The sequence below is a fragment of the Malaclemys terrapin genome, chromosome 1 (genome assembly GCF_027887155.1).
Source record: "Malaclemys terrapin pileata isolate rMalTer1 chromosome 1, rMalTer1.hap1, whole genome shotgun sequence".
Taxonomy (NCBI): domain Eukaryota; kingdom Metazoa; phylum Chordata; order Testudines; family Emydidae; genus Malaclemys; species Malaclemys terrapin.
Genome location: NC_071505.1, coordinates 97,127,945 through 97,150,223, shown reverse-complemented (window position 1 = coordinate 97,150,223; position 22,279 = coordinate 97,127,945). Strand labels below are relative to the sequence as shown.

General features: G+C 43.7%; 2 protein-coding genes across 2 annotated transcripts in view; one reads left to right on the top strand and one right to left on the bottom strand.

The window, feature by feature from the left end:
* SYN3 (synapsin III) overlaps positions 1–22,279 on the bottom strand; it is a 265,520-nt gene that overhangs the window by 124,199 nt on the left and 119,042 nt on the right. The window lies entirely within an intron of this gene.
* The window catches only part of TIMP3 (TIMP metallopeptidase inhibitor 3), a 48,625-nt gene that overhangs the window by 13,874 nt on the left and 12,472 nt on the right, over positions 1–22,279 (top strand). The gene's annotated exons all lie outside the window — the stretch shown is intronic.

Here is a 22,279-nt window from a genome sequence, read left to right as displayed (position 1 = left end):
ACTCCCACACATTGCCCTGTGGTTTGACTGCTGGGACAGCCACATCTGTTTCTCTTTACCAGTTCATTCCCTGCTATTGGATATAGTTGTAGTGTTGCCTGCTGGGGAGAGGCTGTTGGCATTATCTATGTTAATTCTGAATAAATGAGCACTGGAGCAGCTGTTCTGAAATCAAATACAATCCCCCATGCACAATGAATGACATGAGCTTTGGAAACTAACAAGAATCCCAACCGGTTGATGTAGATTTAATCTTGGGCTTGTCTAACTTGCTGGGTCTGGTGTAACTAGCATAGTTTTCCCTCTACTTAGCAGATTTCAGTGATAGCCTATAAATGGTTAAAACAGCAGGGAGAAGCAGACTGGCCTGTGGCAGGACAGGAAAACCATGGGATGGGGGGAAAAAAACTTACACCTGACTTTGAAAGAGAGGAAGTGACTGGGGTTTTGAAAGACAGCAGGTAGAGGGCTAGAGAGCCAGCGGATATCTGGGTTAAACCAACCATTTCCTGTGACATTTCTCCTTAACTCTACCTTCCCCCCAAGGAATGAATTCCAGGCAGGTGGTGTGGTTTAGCCCTTTATATCCTTTCCAAGCTCCCATCCCAATTTCCTACTTCCTGCCTCCTCTTCTGACACTGCTATAAATACCCTCTCTCCCTGCCAGGGGCCTGGAGATATGCACATTTCAGATTAAAGGGGACTAAGTTGACAGGATAAAACAGCCTCTAGGCCAGGTCTTGTGAACCGTGATGTCATTGGGTCCCCTGCTTTAAATTTCCATGCAGAAGGTGACAGAATGGAGAGAATTCTATGAGACTGACGTGGCCTCTCTATTCATTGTACTTGCCTTTGGACCTGTTCCTGGGTAAACAACCCTCTTGAATAAATGAGTAATAAGAAAGAGCATGCCTTGTGGCTTTGGTAAAAGCTGGTTTAAACCACATGGGGGTGGGGGAAAGCAGGGGGCTCAGGAAGAAAGGAGAAAGAATAGTCAAGGGTCACACTGCCTGGAAAAGTACAAGAGCTGTGGTAAGGATAACTTTTAATCGGGGTAGTGAAGAAAAGCATCCCAAGGGAAGAGGAAATAAGTAGGGCTGCAGTATAGGCAAAAGGTCTCCAGAGCTGTGCTTGTAATATTGACCTTGTCTGAGGGGATCAGGAGTAAGTGAGATGGGAACAGAGCTGCAGCCAGTGTAAGGTCTGCCGTGATAAGCAGGTGCTCTGCTTGGGCCTGCAGCTAGGGTCTGGACTCTTGCATCTCTAAATAGCTGAGGAATCCATAGGGTAGGGAGAGAAAGACACAGAACTCTTGTAATCACCAAAGAGTGTGTTAATTTAATATCCCAAAGGCCAAATCACAAACCAACAGCAGTGTGGAAAGTCAGAGGCAGTTATACCTGTGCTAGAGCCGTTGCCTTGCAGAAGGCTGCTGAATTTAAGGAAAGGACTAGTTTTTTAAGCTCCGTATTTTACTTTCGTAAACTTAAAGTACAGTCCCAGTTTTTGGTTTTTTTGGGGAGATGGGGATTAAGGTCTTCCTAGGGTATTTTCTTGGTGGATTAAGATAAAAAGGAGATTTTATTTGATCTCTTTACCTCTTTTATATCCATGTTTCTAACCAAGTAGGTGGTTATCTTGATCAGGAAGAAGGGAATGGGTAAGACAACCTAATAACTTATTAATAATAAGGCTTTTCCTTTCTCTAAATTCTGTAGCAGTTTGGAGAGGGGTGAGACCATGATGTTACATTTTATGGGCAGACCTGTGATTTGCTAGAGAACAAGGCTCTGGAATAACTTCGGTGCCTCAGTTTTGTTATCCGTAAAACGGGAATAATATTTGCTTCCCTTACAAGGCAAATTCATTAATGCTTGTAAAGAACGTTGACATCTTCAACTAGAAGGCACTGTAGAAGGGCTCATGTGGGAAAAAATAGTATCTGATCATGCAACTAAAGATATACCAATCTATATGAACAAGGGGCAGAACTTAGGTAATATGGGCAACTTTAATGCAGGTATTTCCTAACTTCCAAGTGCCTGAATTGGCAATCTTGATAGTATTCTTTTAATGTAGGGTTTTTTTTTTTTATGGAATATTATAAACCGGGATAGAAGCTAGACTAGCTAAGAGACTAACAAATGATAACCCATGCCAGTATAATACCACTTACAACTTCATCTTAATACACACACACGATAGGAAATACCAGATAGGATCAGATAAATGGTCCATCTCATTGTGTCCTGTCTGACAGTGGCCAGCACCAGTACCCCCACAAAAGGCAGACGTGGAATAGTCTGCCCTATCCCCCTTAAAATTCTCATCCTAATCACGAACAGAGATTGGTTTAAGCATTGGAGCATGAGTTTCTAGATTCCTTTCAATTTTTTTCCTCCCCCACATGTACTGTTTTATCTATTCTTATCTATATGTGTCCAGTTGATCTTACACACACACGTGCGCGCGCACGCACACACACACACACACAATTTTTGTCATCCGAAGTTACCCAGAGCACTGTTGTCTGCTCTTTCTTTTAGACTGTAAGGCTCTTGGGAGAGGGATAGTATTCATAGAACATGCTGAATTAGGTTGAGCAAGAATCTTCCAAAGTGGCATTGCATGCTGAGTATTTCAATTGCATGATTAACAGCCCCTGAGACACAAGCTTCTGTATCCCCTGGGATGTACCCGACTGCACCATGGCAGATGAATGGCTCTTTGGGATATTACAAGTTCTCCAATGTACTGTAAGGTCATTAGATTATTGCTCCCTGTGTTGTGAAAACTTGCGGATACCTTTCTAGGGCACGTGGCTTGATAGGGCTGGGGTGAAAAATCAAACCACCTCATCTCATCTATATTCCAGACAGAGCTGTGTCTGCCTTTATGGACTAGGGCCCAGCTCCTCAGAGGTATTTCGGCTCCTAACTTCCATTGAAATCAGTGAAGTTCAGAGCCTAAATAATTTTGAGGGTCTGAGCCTAGGTTCTACTTGGTTACAGAGCTTGCCCATACCAACAGACTGCTCTTTTCTGCATGTTGGAAGGCAAATGGCACAACAAACTGTGTAGCAGCCCTTATTGGCCAGTTCCCACCCCTTCAATCCATCCTGTTTCATGACCCAGTTGAAACGCAGTAGTACAGCAGGTACCAGCCAAAGCCTGTGTGCTTATCTTGCTGTTGTCGGAAAGTGTTCAAATCAATAAGTTCCTTCCTACGTTTGCTCTCTCCACTGACATTGATTTCCTCCAGCACTGATGTTTGTTTGGAGTGGTACTGCTGGGGGAAGCATTGGATCTCTCCTTCCTTCATCCCTCAATAACTGCACAGGGACATTTTCCTGTTTGTCCTCTGTGAAGTCTGGCAGTTTGGGGCTACTGACGCAAGCTTTGTTCTCTCTGCCATTCAGAGCTCTTCTTCTCTAATCTTGGCAACAGCGATTACATACATCCTGACCTAGGCTGGCTGTGTCATGGACGGACAGGATAGTAAACAGGAAGGGATCACATGGGTGGTGGTGGGGTTCGGGATACCCGATAGGACCATATCCTTGCACAGGCTAAAAATCCATTCTTCAACCCTGAATAAAGTCAATACCTAACAGGATTCCTCCCAGGGAACCTCCTCCTCACCTATATATACTGCCTAGCAATAAGAGTTTGACTACATTTATTAGCAAATGTTTATACTGCAGCAGTGCTTAGAGGACAACCAGGCCAGAATCCCAGTGTGCTAGACACTGTACAAACATATACATAGTGATAGTCCCTGCCCCCAAAAGCTATTGCCTTGCTCTCAGGTGGGAGGATGACTGGGGCAGCAAAGTTTCCTACAGGGTTACACTCAGCCCATTTAGGCTTTCCTTGGGCAATATATTATTGATGTGTCAATGCAGACTCCTGTATGGAACTAAACCTCCATTATCTGCCCATTTCCTTGCTCCCTCTGTTTGCTTTTGTCCACCACCAACCTCAGGCCTTGCTCAAAGTGACCATTCTTACTATGACCAAGTAGGTTTGGATTCAGCTCAGGACCCAAACTCTAATACACAGTGTGTCATCTCCGAATCGCCAGGATGGGCCGTAGCATTATTTTTTAAAACGAGTACCTTCCTAATCAACTGCTGTATGGTGTGAACACAGTCAAATTCAGTGGTGTCTCCAGACACTGAACGCAGGGATCTGCAGTGCTTTCATAGTAGGAAAATCAAATCAGATTGCTGCATTCCTGGGGTTATTTCTCCTGGCAAAGAACAGACACTTAAACGAAAACATGCATTCAAGAGCTGCATGCACTGCACCTGCTTCTGGCACAGCAAGAGTGAGTGGATGTGTGTGTGTATTTCTAGTTCAGTAAAAAGGAACTGTATTTTGGTGTGATCCCCCTATAAGGCAGCCCTCATTCCCATTTTGGCTTTAAAACTGAAAAACAGTCACTGCATTTGGCAGGAAAAGGACGATGTCAGTCTACTTATTGTAGAAACAGTAATTCTTCCATAGTGCCTTACATTTTCAAAGGGCTTTGTAAACATTAACCAATTCTCACCACGCTTCCCATGAGGGAGGAAAATCTTATTTCCTTTTGGTGCATCTTCATGGAACTCTAATAAGAGAGTTACAGAGCATTGTAGCATTTAGGAAATCATAATCTGTATTGGAGACTTTTTGTGAACTGCTTTATGTGGGGTTTTTTTTTTTTTTGCCCACATTCTAGACTGATGTTTGTCCTAGACTCATGTCCCTTATGACTGCAATATCTTGGGTTTCAGAGACTTTTGTGAATAAGGTGGATTTTTTAAATTTATGTTTCAGAGTAGCAGCTGTGTTCTTCTTTTTGTGGATACAGACTAACAGGAGTACTTGTGGCACCTTAGAGACTAACAAATTTATTAGAGCATAAGCTTTCGTGGACTACAGCCCACTTCTTCGGATGTTCCATTCTATATGCATCCGAAGAAGTGGGCTGTAGTCCACGAAAGCTTATGCTCTAATAAATTTGTTAGTCTCTAAGGTGCCACAAGTACTCCTATTCTTCTTAAATTTATGTGAATATCCTTTCTTTTCTTTTCCTTTTCTTTTCACTAATGTGTTTTGCATTTCCTTCCTTTCCTTCCGGGTGTAATCATAGGGGGTAATAGTGTGCAGCCTTAACCCCATTTTAGAAACTGAGGTACAGTTTATCTGCTACTGATGCACTGCATGACTTCAGGCCTTGTCTACACTTACCAGGGGTTTGACACACAGCAACCGCTGATCGCTCTCCCATCGACTCCTGTACTCCACCTGAACGAGAAGCGCAAGGGGAGTCGACGGGAGAGTGTCTCCAGTCGTAGTGTGGACCCCGCAGTAAGTAGATGTAAGTACATCGACTTCAGCTATGTTGTTCATGTAGCTGAAGTTGGTAATTTAGATCGATCTCCCCCCATAGTGTAGACAAGGCCTAAAGTCATGTAGTTCATCAATAGCAGAGCCAGGATTAGAACCTGATCCACCAGACTCTGGCTTACTTTAGGGAAATAGACAACGCTGCTTATCTGAGGCAATGCACGAAGTGTAAAATTAACTAGTTCCAAAGGGGGTGTACAAACACTAGTTAGAGTGAATACCCTTAGCTCCTTGTCGTACTTACAGCCCCCCAATGGTTCAGCAGTCATGACCCTGAGAAACTTCCCCTGAGGCAATGGAAAGTGCTCAGCGTTGGACTGTGGAGAATCCTAGGTTGGAAGTGTGCCTCATGTGCATGCGCCTTAATGTCACAGCTCAGTGACGACCCGGATGACTTCTTGAACTGGTGATGACAACAGCGTCTGTCTCGTTGTCTGTTCGCAGTGTCAATTAACCCCAAAGCTGTTTTCCCTCTTATGCTGTGAACGAGATGTGAAAACAACCAGAAGACTTTTCCCGTGCCCTTAGGGTGTCCAAGCATCACAGCCATGACCCCTGGCTGAGTAGGACTGAAAGAACTGCTGTGCAGTGGCCCACATGCCTTTTTTTAAAAAAACTGGTTCATTAAAATTCCGCCTTCCCCTACCCCCTACTTGTAATAAGTCTTTGGAGTGAGGCCACTAGGGGACACAGCTGCAGAGTAACCTTCCCTGTTTTCTTCTGGAAGGTTAGAGGCAGCTGCTGTGGCCCCATCTCTTGAGATTCCACCACTACTTACTTGGGGCTGATCCCACCCCAATTAAAGTTAATGGAAAGATCTCCGTTGACTTCATTGGAGTTTGATTGGGCCCTTTACCACCACCAGTAAAGCAGAACTCTCTCTCTTTCAAGATCTTGGGATTGGTTACATCGCAAAAAGAGAGTGGGAAGAAATTTGTCACAGAGCTGACTTGCTTACAACCTCAGTGATGCACTAAATTAAAGGATTAGTGTTTCATTCTGAGACACTTTAGTTCAAATCCTACTTGGATCACAAAGGGCAATGAGTTTGGTAAACTCAGGGTAGTCCTTACCTATAAAAGCCACTAGCTGTCTGATATTCGAAGATGCTGGGCACCTTCAGATCCCATTGATTTAAATATGACTTGTGGGTTCTCATCACCAGTGAAAAATCAGGGGGAAGAAGTGGGCCTGATTCTCTTTACTGATGTTGTTTGAAGAACAAAATGTTCTGAAAAAGTCAATTCAGAAATGTTGAAATGAAACATTTCAAAACGTGGATTTGAAATGAAGAGTAAATTTGAAACAAACATTTAGTTTCAAACCACCATTTACACTTCAAATGACATTATGTGGAAATGCAGATACAAAATGAAAATTCTTGTTTCAATTTTCTCAATGGACAATCCATTTCCCCCCCCCCCCCCCCCCGAAATAGATTATTTTCCTTAGAAAATTTGGACAAAAATCACATTTTCTAAGAGGATAAGTTTTGTTAGGAAACTTCTACTGATTTTACTTTTTAGGGTTTAACAAGAATAGTCTTCTGTTCTGGAACCAGTTAACTCTGAACAGGTTACCTGCTGTCTCATATTTCATGAGAAATTCCAGATTATCATCCCCCTGATATTTATAGCTTAGTCTCTCTGAATGCTAAGAATCTTGTATAATACAAATATCCTTCCCCAAACATCCTCATTTGTTTCTAGTCCTTGGCAATGGGCACTTCACCTTGGTTTTGCTCCATTAGTGAACAAAGAACTGTCTCTGTGCTGACGCCAGTGGACTGAGACGAGGTATTTCCTCATATGTTTCCATTAGCTCTGTCTTTCAATGTTTAAGCTACTAGTCACCTGTGAACCAGGTGCAATATGTACTGAGGCCATGAAACCCTGGCTCTGGGAGGAGGTTTGTGTTCATTATTTTGCCCAAATGGTCTTGTTGTGTCACGCCTCGGGAGACTTGGACAAGAAGGAAACAGTCAGGCTTGGTCTGCTCCCTACAAATTATTACCCTGGCCTGTAAACATTCAGAAACACAGTGCCCAGAAAGTTAATGGGCCTTACAACATGCAACCTCAGCCACTGAGTTTCAGTAATAGCTACTGCTGCACTGACTTACCATGTGTGTTAAGGGGATGAATAAGGGACATAGGCAGCTGGTACTAGAAGGTAGACTCTTCTGGACAAAGTTAGAGCCCAGGGGAAGTTTATGTCAAGAGTTACTCAAGGAGCTTGTCCATTTCTTTAGCATAGGGGTCTTTTTTGACTGGTAGGTAGGTCACTGTGAGCAAATCTCAGGTGGATCCGTTTGGCCTGAGGAGGGAGGTTTTGTATGAAGAGAGAGATTGATCACATGGAGTGGGAAGAAAATCCTGTGGTTTAGACTTGGATTTCTAAACAGCTATTGTGTAGAGCAAGTCAATACAGTCTGTGGAAGATGGGTTCTACTAACAGTTGATGCTTGCTGTGCTCACTGATGTTATACAAGTGTAGCAAAGAACCCTCTCAATGATACTGTATTAGTAATATATGGATGTGCATGTGTAGGAGCGTACCACAATAGTGGCAAATAACGTACAGATATACATTCTTATTAAAGCTAGTTGAAATTTTCACAGATTTGAAATCTTAATTAAATAGTTGCATGAAAAATCACAAGCGAAAGAGCTTCAGTTTTTCTATCCAGGATGTATTTCTAAAGGGTTGAAAATATTGTTAATGGCCTCTTTGGCCAGTCCTTCCTCAGGACTTTCAGTATTGCATCTCCCACAAGAACCTGTTAGCAAAACAAAGCTGCTGCATCCCAGCCTATCTTCATTCCCTTTGCTTCAGTAGTTTTCTAGTCTGAAAGTCCTGTGTCCAAAGCGGGCAATATTTCTCTCTACTACATAAACAGCTGTATTGCTGGCAAATAACCAGGGGTGGGCATATCTTCTTAAACACTTCATGTGTTTTGATTAACTCTGTCATGGACATTCCAGTCCCACTCTCCATTTCACACCTTTTCAAGGACAAACTGATACTGAAACCCTTCAGCCATATAATGTCACTCTAATGATTTAAAATTGAGTAATTGCAGTAGAACTCCAATTATCACAAAACCCGAAGGGATACCAGAAACCTTTGGATACCTGTGGGAGTTGGCCAGGAAGCTGTTAAGTCTGCACTGATGGCCTCCTATCCCTGAACTTCTTTGAAGCCTGCAGGCTGTCTGGCTGAGTTAGAGACAGCAACCAAGATCTGTGCTCCAAGGGTTGATCCAATGTCACTAATTCTGTAGAAGGACTCCTACTGACTTCAGTGGACACTTGATCAGGCTCTAAGATTACTGTATATACATCTTAAAGTGGCAGTCAGACTTAAGCACGAAGAGACTTGTGTGCAGTGCAGTCTCAGGGAATGTATCTGATATTCAGATAAGCTGAGATTTTTGGACAATCATGGTCTGGCTAACTGACATTTGACTATTGACACATTCATAAATAATATGCCAAATTAATAAATTTCTCAAAGCTCACCATCAGTGTGAAGTGTATCATGGACACGATTATGTTTGTAGATACCCTGGTTCCTCCAACACATAACTGCCAGCACTTGAATGCTGCACAGCAAAATATGATAGGTAAAAGACACAGGCTTCTCCCAAGAAGGCATGTCTGCATAAAATTTCAGCTTCCCTAAAAAGCAGGCCTGATACTAGGTTATTCTCAGGTCCAGTGCAAATATGAAAAGCAGAATAGCACATGTAGTTTGGGACCTGGTTAAATATATATGTCCCTTTTGGCTTGGACAGCTGCTTAGTCTATCAGCTTAAGCAGGCTTTCTAATGCAGGAAGGAATTTGTAGGCCCACCCAGTACCCTTGAAATCTATACATGTTTCCAAACAGCTCTTACACTCTAGCTCCTACGTGCAAAAATGTGTGTAAAACATGTGATCAGTAGAGGCCCATCTTGTCATAAAATGCTGGCACCTGTCCCAGTTGGGCGAGGTGCTTGAGAAAGGAGAGTCCTCTTACATGTCAGTGAATAAGTAGCGTCCAAAGCATGGAGCTTTCGACTCTCCCTTTTTGTAAAGTCTTATAGATCATGAGGGCTGCCCTAATTCTTCTGTCCAACAGAAACTTTTCCCCAGACATTTCCAAGCCAGACTCTCCCCTCCTTCTTGTGCATGTTGTTGGCCCATTTAGATTTCAGCACTCAGTATGTCTGGAGATTGCACTGTAAATGAAGGGGAAGTAGGAAAAGGGCAGATTTTGCTCAGGAATTTTTTTTATTAGCTGTTCGAAAAATATAATTAAAGGTGTGTAGTTGTATTTGCTAACATCACGTATCCCAGAAAGGAGATGCAGTAACTCATGAACAAGTTCCTGCCAGTTTGTTCACCTCATGTAGATTTGCCTTTCCCAATCACAGTTTTAATTTTTCAGTGTTAAGAGCAAGACATGAACCAGCATCCTCCATGCTAGAGGCCTAAGATTCCAGGATCTGTGTGAATGTGGCACTGCAGCAGAGCAGGAAGTAAAATTGTCATGGCTCCTACACAGATCTCTGCGAGCAGCCTCTACATACCTATCTACACACGCCCCAGAAAATAGGTGATAGGAGCTTCTCTACCATGCTTGTGCTGAAAGCCAGACACCAATTGCAAGATAATGGCTTACTCATTCACATCCTCTATGGTAAATAGCAGGGGGCCAGCTGCCAGCAGAACAGCTGATCCTCTGTTTGGCTCAGCATTATCCAAGAGGCTGTGCTTCAAATGTGCAGGGTGAGCTGGTATGCATTTGTGTGTCTTGGGGACTAATTCTGCTCCCCTTACTCAGGTTCAATAATACTGCAAATAATCCCTGTGATTTCAAGGGAGTAAATTATTAAGGGTGAGTTAGGATGGTGGAACGGGGCCCATTGTGGTTGCAGGCCCTCCAGATTATTGCCCTCTCTCTTTTAGCTGCCGTGCCAGTCTTTCATGAAATTCAGCCTCCAGGCTGTGGCCACCAGAGATACAAAATCAGTTTCACCCATAACTTTTTACTAAAATAATGAACAAAAACATGTTTTTTTCCTTACAAAGGCTGTTCCCCAAATTGCACTTAATTAAAAAATTCATCTCTCTTTATAAGCTCCAATTTGCTTTCCACATTACTACTCACTTGATAGCTGGGGAAACTATCAATGCCAGATGCACATTCCAGCCAGGCAATAAATGTTCCTGCTGCAATCAGCCCTGCGCACCAGCTCTTCGTTTCATTAAAAACGCACATGGTTTCAGTTTGCCCCTAATGGGTCTCTCCACAGCTCTGCCATACCCCCCAAATTGAACACTTAGAACCATGGCTCCCTCCTAACCATTCAGAAGAGCTGTGAGAAAGGACAGCCTGTCTGTCAAAGACTAACTTCTCAAATTTGGCATGAGCTGCCCTACACCCCACCATTGCTTCCAGAATTGAGGTAGGGGTTAATAAACCTTAGACTCAGAACCCATGTGGCCCAAAAGCAAGCTGTGGAAGTGCCTCCAGAGGAAGCCCTGCTGGACCAATTTTGAGTCAAACACCAGTTATTTTTAGGCATGACTGTAAATTGACCCTGGAAATGCTTTTTTGTGTTGGTTTTGCCAACCCATCTTCCAACATCACTAGCCTCCACTGAACGCAAATCTTCCCTCTTTGGCAATTGCCAGCCAAACAAGATGAGTCAATAGGCACCCTGCTGGGTTCATCCTTCGGAGAAGTGAGGGCACCTTCCCACCCTGTTCCCAAGGCACTCCCCTCCATACACCCCATTTCATTCCTTGCTTTTAACTCTGTGGCTTGTCCCACCCCACTGAGCTTTACCACAAAGCAGCCTAGTCCAAATTATTTTAGGTGAAAATGTGCCTCCTGTCACCTTACATTCTCTCACCCACCCCCAAAAGCTAGATGGAAGAGGTGCCTTCAGTGCTTCCCTTTGCTAAGGGCCTCCCCAAGCTGTAGACACACTTACCCTGCAGCCCACATGCTAATCTAGTTAAATCTATGGCCAGCCCAGAATGCTTTACTGACACAAGCTGGGAATCTAAACTCATGACGACGTGTGGAATTCTTATGATTCAAACAACTGCTTCACGTGCCATTTCCAATGATTGTCTCCATCCTGCCTGCCCTCTCCTGAGCTAAGAACACTTTGGTAGATGTAAGAATGGGTAACAATGGACCTCACGTGTTTTCCCAGGGCTTTCCCCCCCCTTCCTTTGGCTTTGCTGGGTGCGTTCGGCAAGGTGTTTCCTGCAAATGTCCCTGACCAGTCTTTTGGCACAAAGCAAACCATCTATGTAAAGCGCTTTAAAGTTACAAATAATTAAAAAAAAATTGTAAGTAGCTCTGGGTGATGGGAAGCACAGGAGTGAAGATGGATGTTAGGAATTAGGCAGATAGGACTATTATGGGGAATTTAGGAGTTTTTAAATTGTTTATGGGGACCTGAACAGTACATCTAGATCAGAGGCTGCTCAATATTTTCCAGCAAAGTTCTCTCCTCTTTCTCCATTCCCACTGCTAATGTTTCAAAGTGTAGAGGCTCATGTGGGATCCAGTGTTAGATACAACCCTAGGGTTGTAAAACTGTTACTAGTGCAGGAAGCTTAAAAATGGTGTCCTACTAATTTAATAAATAACATTTTCTACACTCAGATTTCTACATTTCCAATACAAACTATATATGAGGCCATCAGATGTCATGTAGCATCTGTGATGAGGGACAATTGGGCCTCCTATGTGCTACCACACAATACAAATAATATACTCTTCCATTCATTAACCTAGATAGGGGACCCCAACACAACCATGTTTACTCCAGTTGCAGTCTGCAACTTTGCTTCTTAAATTGTTGGTCCTGCTATGTGTCCCTGTAAGGGGTCAGACTCACCCCTGCAGCACCTCCTGCTGGTCGTCCAGGGAATTAGCTCATCAGCCTCTAGAGCACCCTCTGCAGGGCAGTGATCCGCCTTGTCGTCTGCACTGGCTCCCGTGTCCCTCCCAGGACCCCAGTGCCCCCTGCTCTGGGTACTGCCCCCTGGCAGTACCCACACACGCTGGGTCTCCCCTCCCAGGGGAACCCCCACCCACTAACTCCACCTTGCCTCACAATAAGGCTACTGCCAGTCACCATCTAGCCCCACACCCAGGAGCAGACTGCAGTATCAGCCACTCATCACAGGTAAGGTTGGGTTTGGACCTGCTGCCTTGGCCTACACCTGGGTTGCCCTCTGCAACCCTCAGTACCCCTTGGCCTAATACCAGGCTGGAGCTCCTCAGCCTTTCCCCAGCCCTGCTCCACCCAGGTACCCTGTGTCTAGCACCCTGCAGCCAAGCCCTTTTCTCTCTAAGGAGAGAGAGAGAGTCTCTGAGCTCCTGGCTCCCAGCCTCTTTATACAGGCCAGCTGGGCTCAGATTGGGGCGTGGCCCAGGTGCAGCTACTTCCCCAATCAGCCCAGTAGTTGCTTCCCTACCCCAGCCTTCTCCCAGGACTGTTCCAAACCCCTCAGGGCAGGAGCGGGTAACCACCCTGCTACTGTCCCCTAGTTGTACTTTATAACTAGTTGAAGCCACATGGTGCCTGGAGCTATTATAGTCTCTCCGGAAAGAGGTGCATTGCCCTATTCTCTTCCTCATTGTAGGAAGCCAGGACATTATAGCCCATTGGAACAAATGAATTCTAGCAGAGGGGAAATTTGCAGAATAAAAGGACATGACAAACCTGGTTAATATTTAGCAGTAAGAGATCTGAACCAGAGCTAGCCAACTGCAGTCGATAGCAAACAGATGCGGGCCCCCATATGAAGCCATTTAATTGGGTGCCCCCTCCCCCCCGGAGATTCAGTGCATGACTGTCTCTCTTTCAAGCTACCTCAAACAGGCTTGACACATGCCAGATGGGGCTAGGATTTAAAACCACAGGGTGGTGACCATTAGAGAATGTGTGAGATCTGGCTGGAAGACGGGGATGGGGTGTGGGTGTGGGATGGACTTTTTTTTTTTTATTGTTTTTCTTTCCCCCATCAAACTTGCATGTTTAGTCAAAATTTTCCATCTAGCTCTGGAGGAATGTGTCCAGGAGTGGTGTCTGCATTTGTCCCCAGGTAGCCTCAAGTCCTCCTCCGAGATCTCTGTCAGCATGAAGCAACTTTTGCCCCACACCTGGTGACATTAGGACATGAGTGGCAAATATCTCACTCATTCCAACCTGGAGGATGGAATCCCAGTGAGCCAGGCACCCTCTTCTGTCTGTAGGTTTGGCAGCAATATCTGGTCCAGTGCCTCCGTTAATACAGTCAACGTGTCTAATCCAGCGGTTCTCAAACTTTTGTACTGGTGACCCCTTTCACACAGCAAGCCTCTGAGTGCAAACCCCCCCCCCCTTATAAATTAAAACAGTTAAAAAATATTTAACACTATTATAAATGCTGACGGTGAAGTGGGGTTTGGGATGGAGGCTGCAGCTCGCGAACCCTCACATAAAAAGGTTACGACTCCCAGTTTGAGAACCCTCGGTCTAATCTCTGGAGTTCCTTAGTACACAGCCAGTTTGCTAAACTACTGTAAGTCGTAAACTGCAATGCTTGCACTGCATCCATCTAACTTAAGTCTACAGCAGGAGCACACCTTAGGTTACAACAAGACATAAAGTGCTCACACAAATGCCATACCTCTTTCCTGTACTATTATTCTTCTGTAACACCTGAACTGGTGTACGGGAGACATGGCATTAACAGAGATGGAGTCACGACAGCTAGTTACACAATATAATCTCTTCTCCATGCTCAGTGAACGAAGGTGTAATGTCCATTCTAATCGTTACAAGAAAGTCCTATATGTTCAGAAATGACTGGTGATTTCGAGTGCCGCACGTGAGATGCCAGATTTTTCAGACGACAGATGCTCAGCACTCTTGAGTGCTTCAGCCACTTTTCATGATACATGGGGTCGAAGGGGCAAGAGATCAACATTTAGGTCTCCCATTCCCTGGCAGCAATGTGGAGGAAGTGTGCTTATTCTCCTTGCCTCCCCACCTCATGGTGCTGTGTAGCAGCTCTTCTGGCAAGGGCTAGTTCCAGGGGAACAGGAAGGCTGGGTTGGTGAACTGTAGTGGCTTTGGTTGGCGGGGATAGATAAAAAAGGAGTTTTCTTCTCCAGTATTCTCTCATGCCTGCCACTTCACCCTTCCCCCCAAACATACAAATTTGTGAAGAACCCTCTAGTTTTAATTCACTTATTATAGTGATGATATGAGGAGGTGGCTCTTACTCTGGTACACGCAGATTAAGGCAAAAAAAAAACAAGGGGAGAGTAAACATTATTTTCCTATCTCTTACTATATTTAACCCCACCTTTGGCTTTTCGGGGGAAATAGTAGGTTACTACTACTTTTCTATCCTGCAAAGGAATCCCCTACCCCACCCCACCTCACGCCACCCACTTGTCTCTCACATAGCCCTCAGACAATTTAGCAAAGCCTCCCAAGAGCCTAAAGAAAACTAGGCAAGAGCACCTTGTCCAAGGGTCATAGTTGGCCCATAGTTGTGCTCCTCAATGATGCAGGAAGCCAGCCCTGCTGGTGTCATTACTAACAGATCAGCCTGAGGGGTGTGGAAAGAATGCAGCCTGTGAGATAGAGCGGGAATCTGTTGCAAGGACAGATCGGCTAAGAATGATCATCAGCGTTTACTCAGCCCTAGAAAGCAGCGTGAGTGACTCCCACCCACAGAGGTCCTTGTGACTGCTATTGTACATTAAACTCCTCAGATTCTTGGTAGCATGCGAGGTGTGCCATGAGTTGTAGACACTTCAACTGCTTAAGCCCTGCAGGATGCAGCCATTGGTCGGTTTCCCACAAACCCTCACATGCACATCTGAGCAGAAAGACGTTCTTACCAGGGCTGTCAGAAAAGGAAGATACAAATACCCTTGGTAGAAAGCCTCTGTTGCAGTAAAAGGTAAAGATAGGATGAGTAAAAGCTGCCCCTTCAAGTCCATCCTGCTCCTGGAGGCAAATACATTTTTGCTTGGCTAGGCTCTGATCCAGTCAGTGATCTTGTTGGGGTATAATTTCTTTGCCCCATTGCTGATCCCACATCTTTTGCTTTGACTGCTTGTGAACAATTAGACACCCCTTCCCCATGCATCCCTGGTTATCCCACATGATTGCGTCCACAATTGTGTGTGTTTCCTCTCAGAGCCTAGTTCATTATCCCCAGCCTGTGGCTCAGTCTCTGTTGTCCCATGGCACTTCCTAGAGGCTGCTCCATTGCTAGCCAGATTCTGCTTCTAATCCATTCTACTCACTCAACTGACTGCAGGGCATTGTGGTGTTTTGCAATCTATATATCATGGCAACTTGGAAAATATCTTGTCACCACTGTTTCCATTACTGCATACATAAATCTTATGCCCTCAATTATTTAAATACACTGCGGATTTTGCATCTGAACCAGATCCACTTAAAATTGGCAAAATGACACACTGGTAAATGAAATCCTTGGAACCGAAATGAAAAGCCTCGGAGTTGCTATCTTGATCAGTCTTTGATTACTGGGTCACAAATGAAATGGGTTTGGGATTAATCCCTGTCCCTAAAAGGGTCTTCTCCCATGTAAAAGGAAAAACCCTACACATTTTTGACAACTAGTACTCTCTGGTGAGAAGACTCTGGGACTCAGATGGCAGTGAGTTCTGCAGATTAACATTGATAGAGCTTTCAATGCACTGGATAGTAAGCACCACTGCCCTTTGATTAATGTAATGTTACATTTGCGATGTTACCATCTAGTTGCTGGCCTACAAGAAAGGATACAGCTAATATTAATATTACTAACAGCTAATGGAAATTCCACTTTAGCTAAGGCAGTGGAGGCCTTTGTTTTTCCATGCCACATGTGTGTGGTTTAGCTGGTGTGTGCATGCATGTCACCATAGAATAATTACAAGTCCTCTTGTGTCACATCACCGCCTCAGCCCTGCAAATGATGCTAGCCTTCATCTACCAATTGTCCAGTTCTCTCACAACTGCCTGTGCCTGGTCTTCCATGCTGCCCTTCATGATCTGACTTGTGAGGCCACTGTCCTCTCCTACCTCAAATCCCACCTGAAGACCCACTGCTTCTGTGACTCCTTCAAGGAACTGGGGGTTAACTAATAATGGATAGGTCAAGGAGTGGTTGGCTAGAATGGATGCATATTTATGTAACCAAATAAACCAAACCTGTCTGGATTCTCTCACTTCCCTTATGCCCTTCCTATGTTGCTTACTTTCTTAAGGCCTGATCCAGTGTCTACTGAAGTCAAGGGAAAGGTTTGGAGCAGGGTATGTGTGGCTAGGCAGTGCCTACCACATTGTGGATGCTACGGGAAGACAAACAATAAATAATAAGCTGCAAGGGGGATGCCTGCATAGTGCTATGCTGCTATCAGTTCTGTGCTTTTCTAAGCACTAAATGTACTCATTTTTTAAAACACATACACCAAGGCAAAAAAGATATAAATATGCTCTTGTCCTTTTTTGGCATTCATGCTGTATAAATCTCCAGAGCCCAAGTGGAGAGTAGGATTTGTAAAAATTATTTGTTCAGAACCACAACTAAATACTTCTCTTCCGCCCCCCCTTCCCCAAATTCATTTTAAAGGAAACGAACATCAGACTTGAGAGTCAGTCCATTGGGTTCTTTTTGAATCAGTGTGGCTGCCATGCTTATCTTATCAAAGATTTATATCCCCATCTAATTTAGCTTCACATAAATAATTGTGAAACACTCATGAGACTTTGCCAACCGCTCAAATCCCACAAAGTGACCCAACTTGAAACCCCAAAGTACTGAGAAACATTCATCTCTGATCGGAGTATTTTTATAGGCCCCATTTCAAAGGATCTGTGGTTTAAAAATATGCAGCTATTTTGGTGACCACTTGTGTGGGATAAAGTTTCCCATCGGCAATAGCAGGATTGTAATAGGACTCCAGGGAGAGTTCAGGGGGAGTGCTCACTGCACCTTTTGCTGGTTAGCATGCATTTGGTTGATAAAATAGGAGTCTCCACAAGTAAATGTGCTTCTTTAGATATCTTGGATTGAATTTGCAGCAGAAATACTGTCAACTTCAGGTGCTTTATAGAGCAAAACACTTTAAAAATTAGGGAAAACAGACAATGTTTAGTTTATTTTTAAGGTCCTGAATCAGTAAGGGACACATTCTGTACCCTCCACCCAGGTGGGAAGGGGTTTTCTGGCAATAAAGCTAGTGGAGATGCTCAGTGTGTGGGGAAAGGGCAGGATTTGGTGAAGCTGGATAGGGCTGCAAATCCATAGCACAGAGCCCAACTCTGGGGAGACTCGCAGCATGCTCTCTGAGGGAGGGTCTCAGGACAGGCTAGGTCTGAAGGATCCACACGGATGGGATTATTCGGCTGGAGCCACAACTGCAGAGCAGCTCCACTCCCATTCAGCAGCCTGGGTAGGAGGCTTCCCTCCCATTCCAGCCCTCATGCACTTACTCAGCAGATACAGCAGTCTGGTCACTGGGAGCAGGATTTTAGTACCAGAGAAGATAGGGGTAGACTCAGAACATTATCTGGTCCCTGGCAAAGAGCGTGACTTTTCCTTTGGCCTGCACAGGTGCTCAGGGGAAGAGAAGGAGATGGAGTCTGAGGCTGCAGGCCAATCAGGTTCTCCGGCGGAAAACCAGGAAACTATATAAGGGTTGCTGCTTGAGAGAGGCTGGCTGCCTTGGAGTAAGGAGGACTCTACCCATTCATTGGAGCCCAGACTAGTGTGTTTTGTTTTTCATGGTTTTGATCAAGATGAGTTAGTTGGAATTACTACTGGCTGACCACGCTGTGGAATAAAAGCCTTAAGAGCAGGGAAGGGAGGCACAAAGGACCATTAATCAAGCTAGTGAATCACTCTGCCTGTTCATCACTATTGCATTAATTGAAAGTGGGACCCTCTTTCACTTAGGGTACATCTACATAGCAGCTAGGAGGGATCATTCCCAGCTAGAATAGACATACACACTCTAGCGGTGCTTGAGCTGTCACCTAAAAATAGCAATGTGGCCACAGCAGGATGGGCAGTCGTTTGAGCTAGCTGACCAAGTACGTTCCCAGGGGTCAGGTGGGCATGGACTCTGGCATCTAGCCCATACCACTGCAACCACACTGCTGTTTTTAGCATGCTAGCTTGAGCAGAAGTGTGTGCATACATCTACCCAAGGTGAGAATTACACATCCCAGCTGTAAGGGGAAACATACTTTTACTTAGAAAGACCCTAGTTCTGGATTCTCTGATTCTTTGGTAAATTTGTTGACTAGTGCCTAAATCAAAGCCAGCCTTTTTTTATGAAGTCTTTGCACTACGTTAAGTGCTTCAAGTTAAACTGTTGCTAAGGAAACTGAGGTTTGGGAAGAAAGAACTGATTTTCATCTGTTTTGTCAGAACCTGAATTTGTCTGTCACCTAAGTATAAACATGTTCTTGATTTGGAGCTTAAATAGCGTTTAACCTTCCTCCCTCTGCCTTTTCATTGTGTTCCAGGTCCCTTCAGTAATGTGAGGTTTCACTACTATCTTTATCCTTTATTAGCAAACACTGATTTCTTCTCCCTATTCACAATATCTTAATATGCAGCAGAATTCAACATGGCCCTCTCCTGTTTACTTCCTTCATTGTATGCTAGCTCCATCAATGATACCTGATGGAATTCACATAACCCTGCAGGAATTGTGCTCATTCTAGTTAACTTCTGATGCCCAAGAAGTTCTCATTCTGATTTTTAGGGGTTCACATTAAAAATGGAGGAAGTTGGAGAACAACCCAACTCTTTAAAGATATTTAAAATCCTCAAGGGTATTCTTCACCAAATCTGTAACACTTTCAAGAGAGTCAGATCTAAGTATGAACTAGTATTTTGCTGAACTTTTTTTGTTTTTGTTTTTTTGGCTGTGAGTTCATCTATTTTTGGCAATACAAGAAAATAAAAACACCTTTGCAAAAGAGTTCACAAATAAGTTGTCATTGGTATTTTGAATTGGTACTAGTGGAACCTTCTTATCTTCTATAGAATGTATTTGAAAAGACTGGCTGTAGTAACCCTGATATCAACAAAAAGTTATTTCAAATAGAGGAGAGAGAGAAGCCCCTCAAACCTCTTTTGGGTGGGATACAGGAAAAGACTATTTGTGTTCATCTGTCAGATAAATTGACCTCTTTTTCTTTGACTTTCATCCTGTTTCCAATATTGGAGGGCAACCCTGACATCACGCAAGAGACAAAGAGCACAACACTTGTAAACACGAGGCCACGCCTTTAGATTTACACTGTCTGCATGCACACATGCACGATCTCAAAGAGAAACTCTTTGAAGACCGTGGCCAAATTTTGCACTGACTAATGCCCCAGACAACCTCATTAAAATCAATGGGATTGCACGGGGCTCAAACCCAGTGCAGAATTTGGCCCCCCAGAGTCTAGTGTCTGTACTGGAAATTACTGCATTTTTCATTTGGTTTGTTAGGACAATGCTCTTTTGCTTAGCTCTTTTGGGTGGGGGCAGTTCATAACTGGCAAAGACCAAGCCAGATCCTGCTTTAACTGATGGGGAAAGACTTTGAATCCAAAGTCAGACATCGAACAGGTGATTTTTTTGGACGAGTTTTCACCACTCTGCCTCCTGGACTTTTGAAGGGAAATTTAGTCATAAACCTAAAGAGCTCTGTGGATTCCCCAATCCTAAAAATAAAACAAAGCCCATACCTTTGACTCTCGGCAACTACTGTCCCATCTTCCTTCTCTCCTTAAACTCATTATATGTGCGATCTACAGCCATTGCCTCCAACTCCATCCTTGGTCCCCTCTACTCTGTCTCATGCTCTATATGAAATAGCTCTCACCAGAGTCCTGGTCTTCTTGACACTCCTCTCAGGCCCATTCAGAATGTTGCTTCCTAAATCATCCATCTGCCTGGCTTGTTATTATGATCCTATGACCCCATTTTCTGACTCCATCCACAGGCTTCTCTTTGTCCAGTGCATTCCATTACAAGTTTCTAGTGCTTACCTTTAAAGCCCCGAAAACGTGGTTCTCCCTGCAGAAAAGGGAGTTGTATGTTTTGTCGTCCCCCTCCCCGCCACTATGCTTCTACCAGTCTCCATCACTTGTTTTCCCATTTCTCCTATGAGATACCTTGTTTCTTTTATTGTCCTAACCCTCCTTTTCCCTGTTTTTCTCATCCATCTGTTGTCTTTTCCACAGAGGGGTTCTCTTCTTTGTCACCTGTAGAATCCCTGGCATAATGAGGCCCTGATACTTGACTGGGGGTTCTTAGGTACTGCCATAATAGAAATAAAATCCACAAGCTTTCCTCCATTCCATATCTTCTGCACAGAACACCCTCTGTGAACTAGTCCATAAAGCCAATACCTTCTTTTCCTTCATGTTCCTCTTCAAAATACTTCTGTCCTGAGGCCTAAGGGGAACTGCCAACTGATAATAGCTAGGTAGATGGCTAGTAGGGACTTCTGTTTGCTCTGTTCATTGGCCTATACAGTAAACACCTGATCTTTTTATTGCATCACTTCCCCATTCCTTCTTGTTGGTTATTATACCAACTTGTTACGACTTATCTGAATTAGACTGTACGCTCTTCCAGGCAGGGCCATCTTTTGTTCTATGTTCATGAAGCACCTAGCACAATGGGGCCTTGATTCTGATTGCTGTTTCTATGTGTTACCGTAATACAAAAGAATTTTTTTTTTTTTTTTTTAAAAAGAGGAAACATTGCTAACAACTGGGAGCCTGTTCTTCTTTAAAACATCTTACTTAAAAACTTAATAGATCTAGAAGCTGTTAGGATGTGTCATAGAACAGCTTGCTTTTCAAAATTCCATTGAAATTCCTCCATCACTCAAAACTTATCAGGCCTTTAAATCACCAGGTTGGTCAGCAGGATTTTTCCTTTTAGCAAAGTAACAATTTCCCTGTTTAAATTAAGCATTTCCCATGGCGTGCATTCATTTACCAGTAGATAAAGTTTGTACCGAATTTCTCTGAAAGAAGTAAACCCTTCTCCCAGTCCAAGGAGTCAATATCAGAACTTTAGCAAGGTCAAAGGAAATGGACTATATATACAGTCCTTTTTGGTTGCTGGAATATCAGAAGTTGACAACATTGTTGGGCCAGCTCTTCAGCTTGTCTTCAAGGGATTTATGCTGAAACACAGTAGCTGCAGATGTGGTCCAATGTCTTTTTTGCCCAAACACTATAGAATAACAAAAACCCAAAACCTATTTCAGAAAATACTTTCACTATACCACTGCCTTGATGATAATGTAGTGTCTTTTGGATTATTTAGGTATTGCTGAAGTAGTTTGAATGGTTCTTCATAATGAAAGGCCTAATATACTAAAAATAAGACTTTTTCATCGGGTTTATTCAGATCTCATTTTAGTACTGAAAATATTATGGATTGTGGTCAGTTTTTAAAAAACTCAATGGTCTCTTTGGGGAGTGGAGAAGACAAGTGATAATCTTTAGCCTTCCCAGGACCGGGCAGCTCATTTTTTTCTGCCATGGTAAAGATTAAACCACTTCTGCGGCTTGGATGACATGATACAATTGTTCTAGGGCAGTGAGCGTTAGCTGAATAATTCCTTCTGGCCTTTCTCTTGCTCTCTAATCTTTGGTGTCTTGCCAAAACTTGAAGGTGACCTGCAAACTTTTTTCTAAAAAGATAATGGTAGTTATTTGCTAAATGCCCCAAATATCAAAGAGCAGGAGGATGTTCTGCTAATAATTGACAGTAAACTAATTTGAAAACTTACAAAACTGATTTCAAGGTCCTGAGGTTGCTCTCAATCACTATGGAT